Genomic DNA, 16455 nt, shown 5'->3' on the forward strand with positions numbered 1-16455 from the left:
TCCTCAAAAAATTAAAAATACAGCTCCCCTTTGACCCAGCAATTGCATAAGAAGGTAGTTATCCAAAGGATACAAAGGCACTGATTTGAAGGGGCACATGCACCCCAATGTTTATAGCAGCACTATTCACAATAACCAAATTATGGAAAGAGCCCAAATGTCCATCAATGGATGAATGGATAAAGAAGATGTGGTGTGTGTGTGTGTGTGTGTGTGTGTGTGTGTGTGTGTGTGTAATGGAATATTACTTACTGATCAAAAAGAATGAAATTTTGCAATTTGCAACACGTGGATGAACTAGAGGGTATTATGCTAAGTGAAGTAAGTCAGACAAGATAAATGTCATATGATTTCACTCATATATGAAACTTAAAAAACAAAACGTGAACATAGGGGAAGGGAAGGAAAAACAAGATAAATACAGAGAGGGAGGCAAACTATAAGACACTCTTAAATACAGAAAAAAACTGAGGGTTGCTGGAGGGGTGTTGGATGGGGGGATGGGCTAAGTGGATGATGGGCATTAAGGAGGGCATTTGTTGGGACCAGCAATGGGTGTTATATGTAAGTGATGAATTGCTAAATTCTACTCCTGAAACCATTACTACACTGTATGTTAACTAGATTGGATTTAAATTTAAAAAAAAATAATACTGACAAGAAGCCAGGTACTATCAGCTCAGGATGTGGGACCCTGAGGATGAAAGCCCAGTGCTGTTTTGCTGGTCTTCTTATGATCTTCCTATATTTTGGTTCCCTTGCATATGGCTGTTTGTTTTACGACTACAAATAATATTCCTTCAGATTCTATTTTGGACCCACAATGCTTCCTCATTAACTTCAGCTCAATTTATGGACAGGAAGTTATAAATCATGTTTCCACTGTACAACTTAATTGGAGGTGAGGGCATTACAAAGTATAATAGGTGCAAGTTGGGGGATGGGGTGGGAAAGAGGTTATCACAAGGTGTCCAAAGGAAAACTTCAGTCAAACTAGGATATAATTTTAGAAAGTGTATCTCATTACACAGTGTGACCAATTTGGAATAATTATTTTATTATAATTCAAGTTCTGAACTTGTCAGCTTGTCTAGAAATCCTCAGCAGAGTATTTTGAAAATGTATACACAAAAATACAAAGGAACAGATGAACAATTATGAAAAAAATTGATTTGCTTGAAATAATATTGGGACTTTTGTGATTTTTATAAGAAGCATTTTTGTAATACCTGATTTTTTCTGTTAAGATGAGTAATTGACACTTTTTATATATGCTTAGTTAAACTTTCATTTTAAAAGAACAAATGTTTGGGGCGCCTGGGTGGCGCAGTCAGTTAAGCGTCCGACTTCAGCCAGGTCACGATCTCGCGGTCCGTGAGTTCGAGCCCCGTGTCAGGCTCTGGGCTGATGGCTCGGAGCCTGGAGCCTGTTTCCGATTCTGTGTCTCCCTCTCTCTCTGCCCCTCCCCCGTTCATGCTCTGTCTCTCTCTGTCCCAAAAATAAATAAACGTTGAAAAAAAAATTAAAAAAAAAATTAAAAAAAAAATAAAAGAACAAATGTTTTCTGAATTCTTTTAAATTCAGCAATGCCAGAAAAGTCAAAATATAAGTCTGTTCAAGGTTATTTGAGAGGTAGCCATCCCTGAATTGACACAAAAGGTAAAGTCTTTGTTTCTTTTTTTCAGGCAAAGTCTATTTTGATTGTATCATTTCAGTAAGAACTAGGAATTGTTCTCCCATAAAGCATCTATATTAGACCATGGATATATTTGTAACTGATTTGTATACATTGGATACTACATTTGCTAAGTAGAAGTCAATAAATAATATTAATGTTTTAGAACTTAGCACGCCCTGGGGACAACACACTGAATGATTTTGAACTTTTTTTTTTTTTTCATATTTAGTCATACAGTGCTTTGCAATGGAACTTAGTAATGGTGAATTCCTTAGATATTTATAAGAAATTGGGTGTGTGTGTACGTGTGTGTTTTGAGGTAAGACAAGTAGAATACTTAACCATTATATACTGGAGCTCCCAACTCTTGCTACAGACATGCTATTTAAATTGGTTTGGGATGGGATCCTGTGAATCTGAATTTGAAAAGCTCCTCAGGGGATTTTTAAGTGTAGGCATAGTTGAGAACCATTGCTTGCATCCTTTCAAATTATTGTTTTTGAATTCTTATTTTTTAATAAATTAGAACAACAATAGCATTAGTTGGGGAACCATTTGCTTTTTTACTGCAATTTGAGAAAATCCCATTTTGTTTCAACATTCTACTATTACGTCTTCTTTTCCCTTAGTTTTTCCATATTTGAAGTATTCTATTACTTCATCTTTGTAACAGTTACTAATTCTAGTAGCTTTATGTACATTTTGAAAGATAAATATTTCTTGACACTTCACCATTTGGATGTGTTATATCTGTTAGTATTTAGAATGTAATTGTCCTGTGTACCTTCCTCTGAATACTTTGAGCTAATTTTATGCTGGAAGATCAAAATTCAGAAATACATGTGCACTGTTTCTATTTGAACTGCTTTTCAACATAAGCTAGGTTTTACTTTTGGCTTAGGTATGTCAGCTCGATCACGATTACAACCGCGTCATATTAACAGAATCATTGACTGGGATAAGCTCTTATGAAATCACTGAACATTGAAGGAAATAGTACGACTAAACTTTATCATAAAATTTCAGGTTTGAAAGGAACTCAATAGTACATATAGTACAGGCTTCTACACAATGCACAGGTGCCTAATAAGATGTGTTCTGTGAGATAAATGTCTATATTTGTGGGGAGCTCTAAATGTCAGAAAACCTTTCTTGTCCCTTGTCCATTGATTCGGTTTCCAATAGTCCTTTTTCCTACCCCCTCAGCATATATTGAGGAACAAAATGCAAACTCTTATATTCAGTTGTTGGGAAAAAAGTGAATTCTTAAATTTTTACTTAAAAAAGAGCAAGAATTTGGGCACCTGGGTGGCTCATTAGGTTAAGCGTCTGACTTCGGCTCAGGTCATGATCTCACAGTTCGGGAGTTTGAGCCCAGTGTCAGGCTCTGTGCTGACAGCTCAGAGCCTGGAGCCTGCTTCAGATCTGTGACTCCTGTTCTCTGCTCCTCCCCTGCTCATGCACTTTCTTTCTCTCAAAAAACAAATAAACATTTAAAAAAATTACAAAAAATAGAACAAGAATCTTTGGGCACCTGGGTGGCTCAGTCAGTTAAGCATCCAACTCTGGTTTTGTCTCAGGTCATGATCTCACGGCTTCCTGGGTTCCAGGCCCACATTGGGCTCTGCTCTGACAGCAGGGAGCCTGTTTGGGATTCTCTCTCTCTCTCCACTCTCTCTGCCTATCCCCCACTCATGCTGTCTCTCTCTCTCTCAAAATTAATAAATAAACAAAAAAAAATGGAGCAAGAATCTAAAAGACAGATTAATAGATAGAATATTATTTAATTTTTATGAGACTCAATTCTCAGCCTTTGGAATTATTTCATACCTATTTATTTCGATATGAACTTTCTAAAAACTATTCACCTTCATTGAATCTGAGACACTCAACCTGCGTTTCCTAGAAAGCCAACCCTCATTTCTGCACTGATATTTAAATATATTAAATCATATTTAATTAACTTATATAATTATGACATTAATTTATTTGAACAGATTTTAGGAACAAAAAAAGTGAGGTGGTGGTAAGCATAAAACTCCGTTGAGAGAAATGAGAAAGTTTGGAGTCATTTATTACTGTTAAGTGTTTAGCATGGTATAGATATCAGTTATTGCCCTGGACAACAATTGGGGGTGAACTCCCAATGTAATGTTTTCTTGTCAGCCAAAAATTATTTAGGAGAAACTAATTAATATATATCTTTTCTGTAAATATTGCATGTTTGGGTTAAATATCATTACCAAGTAAAGGCGAAGTATAATTTTTTAATCAGTTGAACTTGAACAAGTAAAAATAATCACTGAATTGTCATACTGCTTAAATATTTTCTAGGAAAATATTGAGCAAAAATAAATTCTAACTACTTTGCTCTTCAATTCTTGATTTATTTCTTCTCATAATATCCTATATTCTATATTCTAATTGTTGATTATTTAGTGTTTTATAACATGCTAATAAGTTTTAGTGTATTTAAATGCACACATAAAATTAAGAGAAATAATTTAGAGTGATGAATGATTTTTGTTTTCCAAAAAGAAAAAGGAAAATTAAGAAAATTAAGTTTAAACTTGAAAACTATTGCCATGTCTATAAAAGGATTGTTACATCAGACTAATTGCTTCCATTGTTAAATATTTGGACAATTCTTCCATCTGTTCAATTATAAATAATGAACAATATGTTATTGCTGTGACAATGGATATTTTGGCCTTGCTTCAAATTGTTTCACTGACTAAATCATTTTTCTTCAACTTGTATTATATGAAGAAACTTAACTACATCTTTATTTTCTAATTTAAAACACCTTAGTACCATAATCAGCTTTGGAAGGTGGCTTTTTGAAACTAAGTGAGCACACTGTATTTTTGAGGATTAAAGCTCTCGTGTGTATCCATACTCTAAATACCTGCCCCATCTTCTCCAAGAGATTGCATTATGGATTATGTTATATAGAACTCTCTTTCTTTAACCTTAACAGAGACATAGGCTTACTTTCTTGGCTCGTTCAAGACTCTTGAGTTATATATATTGGTAGCTACCATTCAATGAGTTTAGGACAAAGTTATGACCAATTTCTAAATTTATATACTGACGTATTTTTGAGATTTTAACCTTTTTACTTTTGTGTTAGCGACCATGTGTTAGCCTTTCACAAAACTCAAGTTGTATTATAGGGTGTTTTTTTTTTTAATTTTTAAAATTTATTTATTTGTAACTCCTTAGGAAGTTGAAAAATTGGCAAAACTATGTTCCACACATTTGCCTGTGAAATACTGATCATTAATAAAATCTAAGTCTAAAAGATTTTGATCCACTGGTATGTGACTGTCTTACCCATTTCAGTGACTGTATAAGCAAGATATGTATTTTCTCACCATCTCTGTATAATCACTATGTGTTGTAATGCTCTTTAATTTCCCTCCACCCTAAATTCTGTCTACCAAGGAAATTAGTCTTGTTATGTGAACTGGCAATGGACTGAATACACTGTTGCACCTGAAGGAAGCCAATTAAACAAAAGCAAACTGTGCCTTTCAGAAAAACAGCACACATATTTCAGAAAATGCTTCATAAAAATGATCCAAAAAGGTAAATAAAGAATATAAAGTAGAATGAAAAGGTATAAACAAATATTCTGAAATATGGAAGGAGAAGCCAAGAATAATAAGGTGAAAAAAATAATAAGAGAAATGGAAAAATTTCCCAAAATGTTGAAAGGCATGAATCCACAATACAGGAAATATAATGTGTACCAACTAAAATAAATAAGAAATTTAAACATAGACACATTGTAGTAAAATAACAGAGTCTCAAAATAAAATCTAGTGTGGGGCGCCTGGGTGGCGCAGTCGGTTAAGCGTCCGACTTCAGCCAGGTCACGATCTCGCGGTCCGTGAGTTCGAGCCCCGCGTCGGGCTCTGGGCTGGTGGCTCGGAGCCTGGAGCCTGTTTCCGATTCTGTGTCTCCCTCTCTCTCTGCCTCTCCCCCGTTCATGCTCTGTCTCTCTCTGTCCCCAAAATAAATAAAAACGTTGAAAACAAAATTAAAAAAAAAAATAACATCTAGTGAAACAAAAAATTAAATATTATGTCATTAGACCAACGTAAATTATCTCAACAGGATTAATGAGATTCAGAAAATAGTGGAAATATACAATTTAAATATTGAAAGAAAATTAAAGAAAATTCAAAATAAGTACTTCAGGAGAAAATATCGTCCAAATTTGCTACACAAAAATCTTTGAAAAGATTGTACGGCACAAACTCCCAATGCCTCTGATTGCAAGATGCACAGAAACACGAGTAACCCATGGCGCCCTACCTCCAAACAATATCCCATCTTTCATTTCCACATCTTTTGACTTCCAGAGAATTTTTCTGTAAGTACACCACTCCATCAACCTTTCCAACTAGTTTGTCTCACGCAGCATTTAATTAAGGCTAATTGCAAGGAAGCTCCAAGCAGAAGAATGAGAGCAACCTGCATACAAAGGTGACCTCAACTCAGAGTGCCTGGGTGGCTCAGTCAGTTAAGCATTCAACTTCGGCTCAGGTCATAATCTCATGGTACATGGGTTCAAGCCCCACGTCGGGCTCCCTACTGTCATCTCAGAGCCTGGAGCTTGCCTCAGATTCTGTGTCTTCTTCTTTCTCTTCACACTCTGTCTCTGTGTCTCTCAAAATGAATAAACATTCTTAAAAAAGGGGAAAAAACCCAATATTGACCTCAACAGTGTCTCCCTTTCCCACTCCGGGGTCATGACCCAATCACCTGAACAAATGCCTGCTAGGAACAATGTGGTATCATTGATCACTTCACCTAAGATCAGTGACAAATTTGTATCAACTTTTCTAATTGGGTACCTCATGTTGTAGAGAGAAATTCCTGTCAAGGTGCTCATAAAACAAGGAGTCTGGTATGCCACCTGGAACTGAATAGCCAAGTGTGATTCATTTAGGAGAGATCTCAGTTTTCTGAGAGCCACATGATCCACTGGTGGTGCTTCCTAAAGCAGGTGAAGTTCTCTTAGACCACCGCTGAGGTGCAAATCACCACATTTTCTATATGGAGGCAAATGAATGCCTGTTTTCCATACAAGATAATAGTTCCAATAGTACACATAGTGTTGTAGAAACAAAATAATGTTAAAACGGGTGTGACCTGCAAGTCATAACTACATTTTTCTGTGGACACAGATTGACAGTGCATCAAAGGTGACCTTCCAGCCCACTAGAAGATCTTTGATTTTCCAGTTGAATTAGCATAATTGATTCTACTCCTTATTTTTGGAGTGATGCTTGAAAGCAGTCTCTTCAATCTGTCCAATTTTTGAAGCAACCAACTGAATGGCATTCAGCCATCTCACTGAATGGTGGAGAATGGAGATGGGAAAGACTCCTGGCGGTATTGGCAGGTGCCTTGCATGAGAGGTTCAGGATCTGGTGCCATCCCTTTCTCTTTCTGATAGACTTCTCAGTTAGATTAAGCAGAATAGAGAAAAACATATCGAGGGAAAGGAAAATCCAGCAGTTAAATTTAAGGCACTTGCGACACTTTGGGAAAGCCCTACGAAGGCACTTTCCTTGAGGAGGAAAGAAATAAGGGTGGCTCTGAAAGACAAAAGACCATTAAAGTCTCACCCTCTCCCATTTCTCCCAGAGTCTAAGGGTCCCCTCCCTAGGCACTGAGGTTGTTGCTCTCACTCTATACAGACAAAATTAGCGTGCCCCAATATAAAAATTAAAATTTCCCCTTTCTTCCTATCAGCTCCTAAACACTACGTATGAACATTTCATCTACAAGAGTCCACCTGAGGAGGGACAAAGGGAATAGAAGTTAGAGAGAAGCATTTTTGTTGGCAACTTTTAGCTTCATGGACTACTGTCAGGGGACTTAAGTGAGCAGTGTGCTCCAGGACCATGTTAATCCAACAAGATAATCCAAGTGGCTGAATCAGAAATAAGCCTGAATTCCCACGATTCCCTTTGAACAGGCTGTCACCTGCAGGATACAGCAACCAAGCCAGCCTGACTTTGCCATTAGGAGAAGGAAAGAAAAAGCCTGAATATTGAAAATAGGTACCTAGAATGTCTTTTCATCTTGTTAGTTACTAAGGACCCACCCGAGAGGCTTAAATTCCCTTTCTGGGAGACAGCAAAATTCAGTGACCAAACTGCTTTACTAAAGTGAAGGAGGCAGTCAGAAACCTCTTTGAGGAGATTTTTGAAGAGACCATGCGAATGCTTACAATATCTGAAACTTGTGGATAGTAAAGGGCATTAGATACCTTACCTGTCACCCTGTTTAGTAATTTTGTGATAAAAGTTTCACAGCTGTCAGACTGCACATAATCCAAAAACTCAAACACGTGATGCATGTTTGTTTCAAAGGACAAAAGGACGTGGCCAGAGTCGGTAGATAGTAGTGGAATAGCAATGGCATCACCTGAAAAAAATTTCAACAGAGACTTGTAGCTGAAAGAGTCCATTAGGGTTGTGGAGCCCTAAAGATAGGGAGTATGATACAGCATGCTGGACAGCTTCCAAATACACCTGTTGGTTTAGCTGATATAAAAAAACAAGCAAAATGTCCAGGAGAGGAACATACACGTTTCAAGACTCAAAAAGTCCAGTTAGGTACTGGGACTGCTTTATGGCACTGATGACGAAAGGAATAACAGTTTTCCTTCACTATTTGTGAGACTGAGCATTGTGAATCCACCCAAACAGTCCTAAGAAACTTCACTTAGCAAGCAGACTTGTAAATTTTTTCAGGAGTTTATTCAGCCATCCCTGCTGGTGGAAGTGTAATAATATTACATTCAGAGTCATTGAGACTGAAGCTTCTGACTTTCCAACAAGTAGGGCATCATCTGTATAGGAAAGTGGTAACAGTGGCAAGGAGGTTTTCCCCCTAGAAAACTCTTGGCTCTTGGCTATATCTTGATGAGGGAGACTTTCCGCTGATACTTATCAGACAGCAGAGTATAAACGTATAGCACGTTAATACCTGCTATACGTTCAGATGTAGAAGCAACCGCAACATGTACTGAGTTGGTCCTAAAAATCCTCACAAGAAAAGTCACGTTGACTTACCTTCCATATTGTAAATGTGCCCAGATGCCACAGTTGAATCCAGGGTCACCTTCCCCAACAGAATCAGGCATGATGGATGGTGCTTGCATACAACTTAGCCAGACACGTTTGAATCTCTTCCCTAGTCCAGCGTTCTTCAGTACATTTGGATGACTGCCCACAGCCTTCTGTCTCATTTGGAAATAGAGAACCGTTGATCCTACTGTCAAGATAGCACCACATTCCTCCTCCTGGCTGGTGGCTAGTAAACAATAACTAGAGCACTATTTAAATAGATTCAGCCAACCTTAGCTCTTGCTGTTCAGGCTCAAAATTTTCAATAACAGATAGAACACTGGATGATCCTTTTTCTACTTTTGGCTCATGACTCAGGTGACAGCATTCTGAGAGTTCATTACTGGGTCTTGAACAATCTTCTCATAACTTCTAATCTGGTCCATGGAGCTTAGTATCCTTTCATTTCCAGAAAACTATACCTCTGTGAGCATCCCATCCTCATTACCAAAAGAACTACGAAAGGTCTGAGATGTTTACCCTACTTGCAAATAGATGCCAGGGTTTATACATGCTAGCAGAAGACCTAAGACTCCTGGGTCAGAGACAAAGTAATTTATTACTTATGACACAAGGAGCATAATGTTTATATTTGTGTCAATTCTCCTTCTCCCATGAGTCCCACAGGCACAACGCAGAGTAACACACACTGGGTTTGTGTCACAGCTAAGGAAATCTGGATATTTCAAAATGGGCTGTAAAGAAGCCTGCTCAAACTTTGCCTTGTGGTGAGACATTATTTTTATTTTACTGGGAAGCAAACAAATCTGCCCTTTCTTCCAGATAGGAGGCAGAATTATCACCGTCTTGCATAGATATTACTATACAAACAAAATTGAATAGATAATACAAAACAGAAGGCTATCAGTGCCTCTGCTCCTAAGATGTAGGGAAACACAAGAGATCTATAGGGACGTGTTCTCCAATACTACAAAATAATAAGATAGCTCTACAATGTCCGAAAAACTAGATTTCCCGATAAAAGTCGTAACAGATGAAAAGGATTACTACAAAATGATTAACATGTTAATTCACCTAGAAAATCTAATAGAAGAAATCTAATCTTATAGGTATATAATAAAAATGGTTTCAAGGTATATAACGCAATTTCTACAGGGAGACATTGTCAAATGTCACTCACACATTGTGAGGTTTCAGCTCTCCTCTCCTAATAATTAATGGAGCTATAAGGAGAGAGAGAAAAAAATTCGGTTCCTTCTCTCCCTTCCTTGGCTCAGAGTAAGTCAGTGAATCCCCTGCATAGTGGTGAATGGAGAATGGTTGAGCCTTGTAATACAGTATGGCGGTGTGGCTACTTGTGCCTAAGAACATGGCGTATTTAGTGGGGAATATTCCTGGAATTTCTATGCTGAAGAGATGGCCAGCAAGGTTGCTAGATGGGTTCTGTTGGGCAATTAAGGAAATAGAGGGATCGTATAAGTAAATCCATGTTTTTTATTGTTGGAGAGAGTACTTACAAACATGGAAAAGGGGAGGCTGGACAAAATCTTGAGATGTTGGATTGGAATAGGAGATATCAGTATGAATGCATGTTGAGTTTTTGTATCAGTTAAAAAATATATAGACACATTTGGAATTGGTTATAGATGTATTTGAATTGTGTGTATCCTAGAAGGATACTTGTTTATTTATAATACTTAAAAAATTATTAACTTCTGAAAGGTTAACTAGTTTGCTACCACAATTCCACCATCTCTGTCTCCTCTTATCCGTGTCGGTTTTCCTTTTTATATGCACCTTTCCTACACAAACTGATCCCTCATAACGTTTTGGCCACCCCAGTTAGCAGGTCCATCTTCTTTTCCATAGTCGGCTTTGCCAGGATTCTTCCTCTCCAAAAGCGTATGATGAGCTGTAGTGGTCTTAGACGCACCTGTATTCCTGTAGTGAGTCAACAGAGGGCCCTCTGGAGGTAGTGTCTTCTCAGGTTACTCCCTCAGGTTTACTCAAGAGGAATTATTACATGGTGGAAAAACTAAGCTTTGTGTGTTTGTATCTTTGTATCAAAACTCATTGCACCAGCTCTTCCCTATCTTTCCCTTTTAGCACATGCCAAAGTAGATCACTGCTTACCAGTGCATAAAACTGTTTAGATGCTATAGACCATTAAGCCTATATCTTAGTTATAAGAATAGTACATAATTTAAAATAGGTTCTTGGTATTTCTTAAGCATAATAAACAAAAAAATATCCTCAAGTTTCATGTCATTGAAATGGTTAAAATAAAAATTTAAGCGCGTAAGCCCCACAGACATTGAAATGTGTGCCCAAACTACCGCAATTTAGTATTTTTATGTTTGTGTAACTATTAAAATCATCAAAATTTTCAGGTCTTCAGAATATTTTCTCTTGTTAGCTAAATTTAATTTTCTGCTCTGAATCCTTCATCTCCTCTGTGTTCTTTTAAAATGCATCCCTTGTTACTTATTGACATTCTTTTTTAAAAAAATTACTCCCATTTATATCTGTTAATGTAATTTCTTCTCTTACATCCTCCTAATTTGGGGGAGTACTTAGTATCATGCTCTTCTATTTTCATCCATTTCTTAATTATTTTTAACCACTCCGTACCCTTCTGGAAGAGCCTGAGTTGGTGTCTGTCAAAGTGCATATGATATACTAACATAAATAATGAAAATAGAAATCAATAGTAAGTTACAAATGATTTCATTACTTTTATGTATATATCAGTCATCAAACAACATGGTTTTTAATAGGTTTTATTTTCAGTGAAACTACTGCTGATATTGATATTGAAAGCAACATTTGTCTGGAATAATTTAAATAAGAATCTTAGTTTGATGACAGAATTTAATAAGACCTGTGAGAAGGAAATAATTATAAAATAAACACACTATATTGTTGATACTTAAATTTTTAAAATTATTACCAGATTTTGAATTCTGGGATATCTGTTTACAACGATGGCCTTACAATGATGAAAATGCATAGCTGAATGCTACATTGTGCACACAGATCTCAAAATAAGAGACGCTTGATAATATATGATCTTATAACTCAATTAAATAATTTAGTGATACGAAAAACAGATTTTTTTTATATGTATATATTCACAATCTCAACCAAAGTGAGGGAGTAAACAATCCTGACCTTCTAGGGCTACATTGGATTAGGTTGATTTTAAGACAACCCCCTGTACATCTGTGAACACACTCTGATACTCTTCAAGGAGAAACCATCCCCAAAACAGTATTTCCTCAGTTCTGAGTCCATAGTTTATGTGTCAAGTGGTTTTCTCCTTGGCATGTTCTCAGGTTGCACTACAACATATTGTAAGGTTTGTGCCAAATGATAAATTTCCTTGGGGAATTTTTGTTTAATTTTGGAAGAAAAATATCATAATAATAATTAGAGATATATTAGTTCAAAGAGTGTACTACATCTAAGAGGATATGTTCAGTAAAATAAGGATTAAATGTACTATTGTTTTATTTTTTCTCGGCAGCTCTTAGTCAGATAGTCTAGTTGCCAACTGTGCAATATCTTAACTGGCCCATGATTACATGACAGGGATTGTAAATTTATTAACCTGGGTTAAAGCTCCTTTGCTATCCCCATGTCATCTCATCTCAGCTTAAATGCAACTAGTCTTTATAATACCCAACTTCTAGACGTCTGATAGAAACAGTATGAGGTGTAAGGACTAAAGGGAAATTGGTTTGCATATAATTCAGCCTTAAAGATTGCTTAAGTTAAGACTTTAACATTCTTAGGATCCTGTTGGTCCTTTTCTCATTTTGATTTTGCTTAAATAGCATCTGTGCTCACATCTCTAGTGTTATCCCTGTAAAGGGACAGATCTGAATAAGCATATGGGAAGACTTTAACCACCTCATGTCATAGGACTCTCACCTTGTGCTGAGGGAGGTATGCTATAACATTTGTATGTAAAAATCAGTTTCCCCAAATAAGGTTTCTGGTGAGAAAAGTTTACTCACAATAAGTGAGGTGTTATTTCTGAAGGAAAAGTATAGTGACAAACAGAAAACAATGGTATAGTGTCCACTTCAGTGCATAGGGTTGCCACAGATTTTTGCTATGCTTAGCTCCCTGCTTGTCATTTATGCTACAGTAATAATGTGTGTGGGTAATTGGTAAATCCCAATGAATGAATGGATTCAAGTCTAAATCAAGTCTTTTTTTCTTTCTCTGGTTGTCTTTGCATGTGAAACACCAGAGTGGGAATCAGAGAACCTCAAGTGGAGGACATTTACTTGCAGAGGGGTTAGCTATAGCTGCCTATGAGGAATTCTATTCATGAGAGCTCTTAGACATGATATTCGTTGCCTAATGTATTAAAGGTGTGGAATGTAATATATTAGCCAGTCCAAGGTAGATTAAAGCAAATACTAAAAAAAAGTGATTCATGATATTCCAAATTTCCAATTTATTCTTTCGCTTGTATCAAAATTTTTATCACCACAATAAGAAATAGAACATTGTTGCTATTTTTACCTACTGCTAATTATATACTTGTTCTACATGAGAAGCACTATAAAGTAGGCTCAAATCCTATTTTAGCCATGCATTTTTGATCAGTTGCATAAAGTTCTCCAAACTTCACTTGAAAAACTTATTTTAAAAAATATATCTATCCTACCTCATTCCTCAGAATATAATGCTTCGAAATTGCTTAATACAGTGTTTGACACATAGCGATACCTCAATTAAAGTCGTCATTTATAAGCTATGTATTTTGTTGTGTTAGCTGATATGTATTTTAAATTTAATTTTAAGTTTAATTTTAAATTTAAATTTAACTTTAAATTTAAATTCCTGGATAATTTCAGTACTTGAACCCTGTAGTTTATACCATTGCTTTTTATCTTACATGCATTACTTTAATGAATGACCAAAAAGAAAATACTAATGAAATATGGAAGGAATCTTAAGTTTAGTTACTTATTCATTGTCTTTTGATTGACTAGTGCTTAAATCGGGGCATTATTGACATTTGAGGTCATATAATGCTTTATTTTGGGGGGGCTTATCTGTGCCCTGCAAGATCTATAGCAGTCTTTCTGGCCTCTGACTAGTAAATGCCAACGGTAATCCCTCCCGCATAATTTTAGCGGTTTTCCCAAAAACCATTTCAAGCTGTCCCCTGGGGCAAAACCACTCCAACTGAAAACCTCCGATTTAAGCCATCCAACAAGCTCACAGTGATTGCATTATCTTAAAAACTGTAATAATAACCTGTCTCAGTGTTTATTACCCTGATGGTTGGGGTCTTTTCTATGAGCAGAATAGATCTCTCCTATAGTAAAAATTAAATTTTCTCCTTTGATATATAATTCAGCAAATGATTTTAACTTACTTTCCCTGACAAATGGCAACTTTGACCATGGAAAAATCATTTTGCAGGCTTGCTTTTCACAGTAACTCCTAACTTAAGAATTCTTAATGCTCAGGGTCTTAGATAATCAGGAATGCATTAATCATGTCTTTCTCTACAGAATTTCCATTTTTTGGTAATTATAAACTAATGAGCATACCCTTTATGTGATATTTCAGTTCACTTACACCTTTATAAATATTTCAGCTTTGTGATAATTAAGTAAATTGAATGTCATTAATTAGAAATCCAATCAGTAGATGTAGCTAAAAAAATATTTTAAAATAGTGCTTTTAATGTCCTAATATTCTTTGAATAAAATTCTTTATGAAGATATTTTTATTTCAAAATCAATCCATAAGGAAATAAAACTAAATGGCTTTCCAATTACAGGAAGCTAGATTCTTTTTTTTTTTTAATTTTTTTTTTAACTTTTATTTATTTTTGAGACAGAGAGAGACAGAGCACGAATGGGGGAGGGTCAGAGAGAGGGAGACACAGAATCTGAAACAGGCTCCAGGTTCTGAGCTGTCAGCACAGAGCCCAACGCGGGGCTCGAACTCGCAGACCGCGTAATCATGACCCGCGCCGAAGTCGGCCGCTTAACCTACTGAGCCACCCAGGCGCCCCAGGAAGCTAGATTCTTATAACTATAAACATGGGTGGATTTGCTATCTTTCTGATTCTGTTGGTCTTTGCAGAAATGCATACAGAAAAAAAAAAAAAAGTTTGGTAAAATCATTCTGAGGAAGAAATTGTTTTATTTATAAAGTAATTCCTTTTCAAAACTATAATTTCATCATATGCAAATTTTAGACAGCTTTGAAGTTTGTGTTATGTCAAAGAAAGTTATCTAAGAGGTAAAACCTTTTTAAACTAACAACTCATGTATTTCTGTTGTTCATTCACTTATTTTTCTGGCTTTCATTTTCTTCAAATAAAAAAAGCACTTTTAAAATAAACCACATTTAGAATGTAAAGGGGTATGGTGTAACACATCTTTGAAGGGAGCTAACATTTTCATATTTTAAAATTCAATATTAGCTAGAATTAATATTGACTTTTGGCTTTGTCTGCTCACATTTACAATTGTTCTTGAACTTTTCTTAAATTGTGTCATAAGTCAGAATTTTCATATGACCAGATTCCGAATTCTGAAATATTATGTTAAAAGAAGTTACAGTAATATATTATAATATATATATTAATTTGACGTCTCAAGGTTTTATATAACTTATCTGGATTTCATTAAAGTGCTCATAATTTTTACTTTTTTCTACTTTTGATTAGCTATTGGGCATTTTAATTATATTTAAAATCCATTGAGATTTTACAAGTCAAAATCATTTCCTTAAATTACTGAAACATTGAACAATAAAAAATAATTTCTTTGAAGGAGTTTATTCCTCTAAAAAAGGCCCACTAAGCCACTACAAATAAATTCCAAGTGTAATAATTTTTACTCATTTGTTGAAAGTCTAGTTTTGAATTTCGCCTGTCCAGTAGAGCGTTATTTGACAAAAAAAAAATGTTGTACAGCTATGAGTAATCTGATTAGTCATTGGGTGTATTCAGTCCTTCTTTGTATCAGCTGAAGCTGAATTAAATTAGTCACTGGTGCATTTGTCGATTGGAGCCAGAAAGTCTGCCCTATTTAATTTTAAAATAATTTGCACTGAGTAAATTATGGACGTAGCCACTAAAGAAATCACATTACTTCCGAATTAGCAAGATCTATTTCTTTTAAAATAGGAAAGTAATTATTGCCTTTTAAAAGATGGAGTACGTTTACAATTTTTTAAATCATGTCAAATTATGCAGTTATGAAATATTAAGAATGACTTAATGTACTTAGGCTTAAAATTTTACAAAGAGTAATGTTTACAAAGAAAAGCAAAACAAAACTAAGCTAATCTAAAGTAAATACGAAACAAAACAAACCCAAAAAACCCTCAGAACTTCATGTGCCATAATAGTTTTGATTGTTTGAGTTTAATTTCATTCAGCTTGTGTTGCATTTACTGAGAGCTCAGTTCATGGTAACTGTTGTTCTAGGAAAACTACCTATTTGATTTTTCAAACTCAGTAGATTCCATGTTACTATCCCAATTATGCATATGAAAAAAATCGAAGTTCATAACATTTAAGAAATTAGCTCCAAATACCACGGTTAGAAATTAGAACTTACAGATTTGAAATCAGGTGTAATGTTCTTCATTCCATGCTATTCATTTGCCTTTTTCCATAGC

The 16455-nt window shown here is 35.6% G+C and overlaps 1 protein-coding gene across 4 annotated transcripts in view; it reads left to right on the top strand.

Annotated features, from left to right (window-relative positions):
• The window catches only part of SPOCK3 (SPARC (osteonectin), cwcv and kazal like domains proteoglycan 3), a 485610-nt gene that overhangs the window by 316890 nt on the left and 152265 nt on the right, over window positions 1–16455 (top strand). The window lies entirely within an intron of this gene.

Source organism: Herpailurus yagouaroundi, unplaced genomic scaffold, assembly GCF_014898765.1.
Source record: "Herpailurus yagouaroundi ecotype Mexico unplaced genomic scaffold, PumYag 28, whole genome shotgun sequence".
NCBI lineage: Eukaryota > Metazoa > Chordata > Mammalia > Carnivora > Felidae > Herpailurus > Herpailurus yagouaroundi.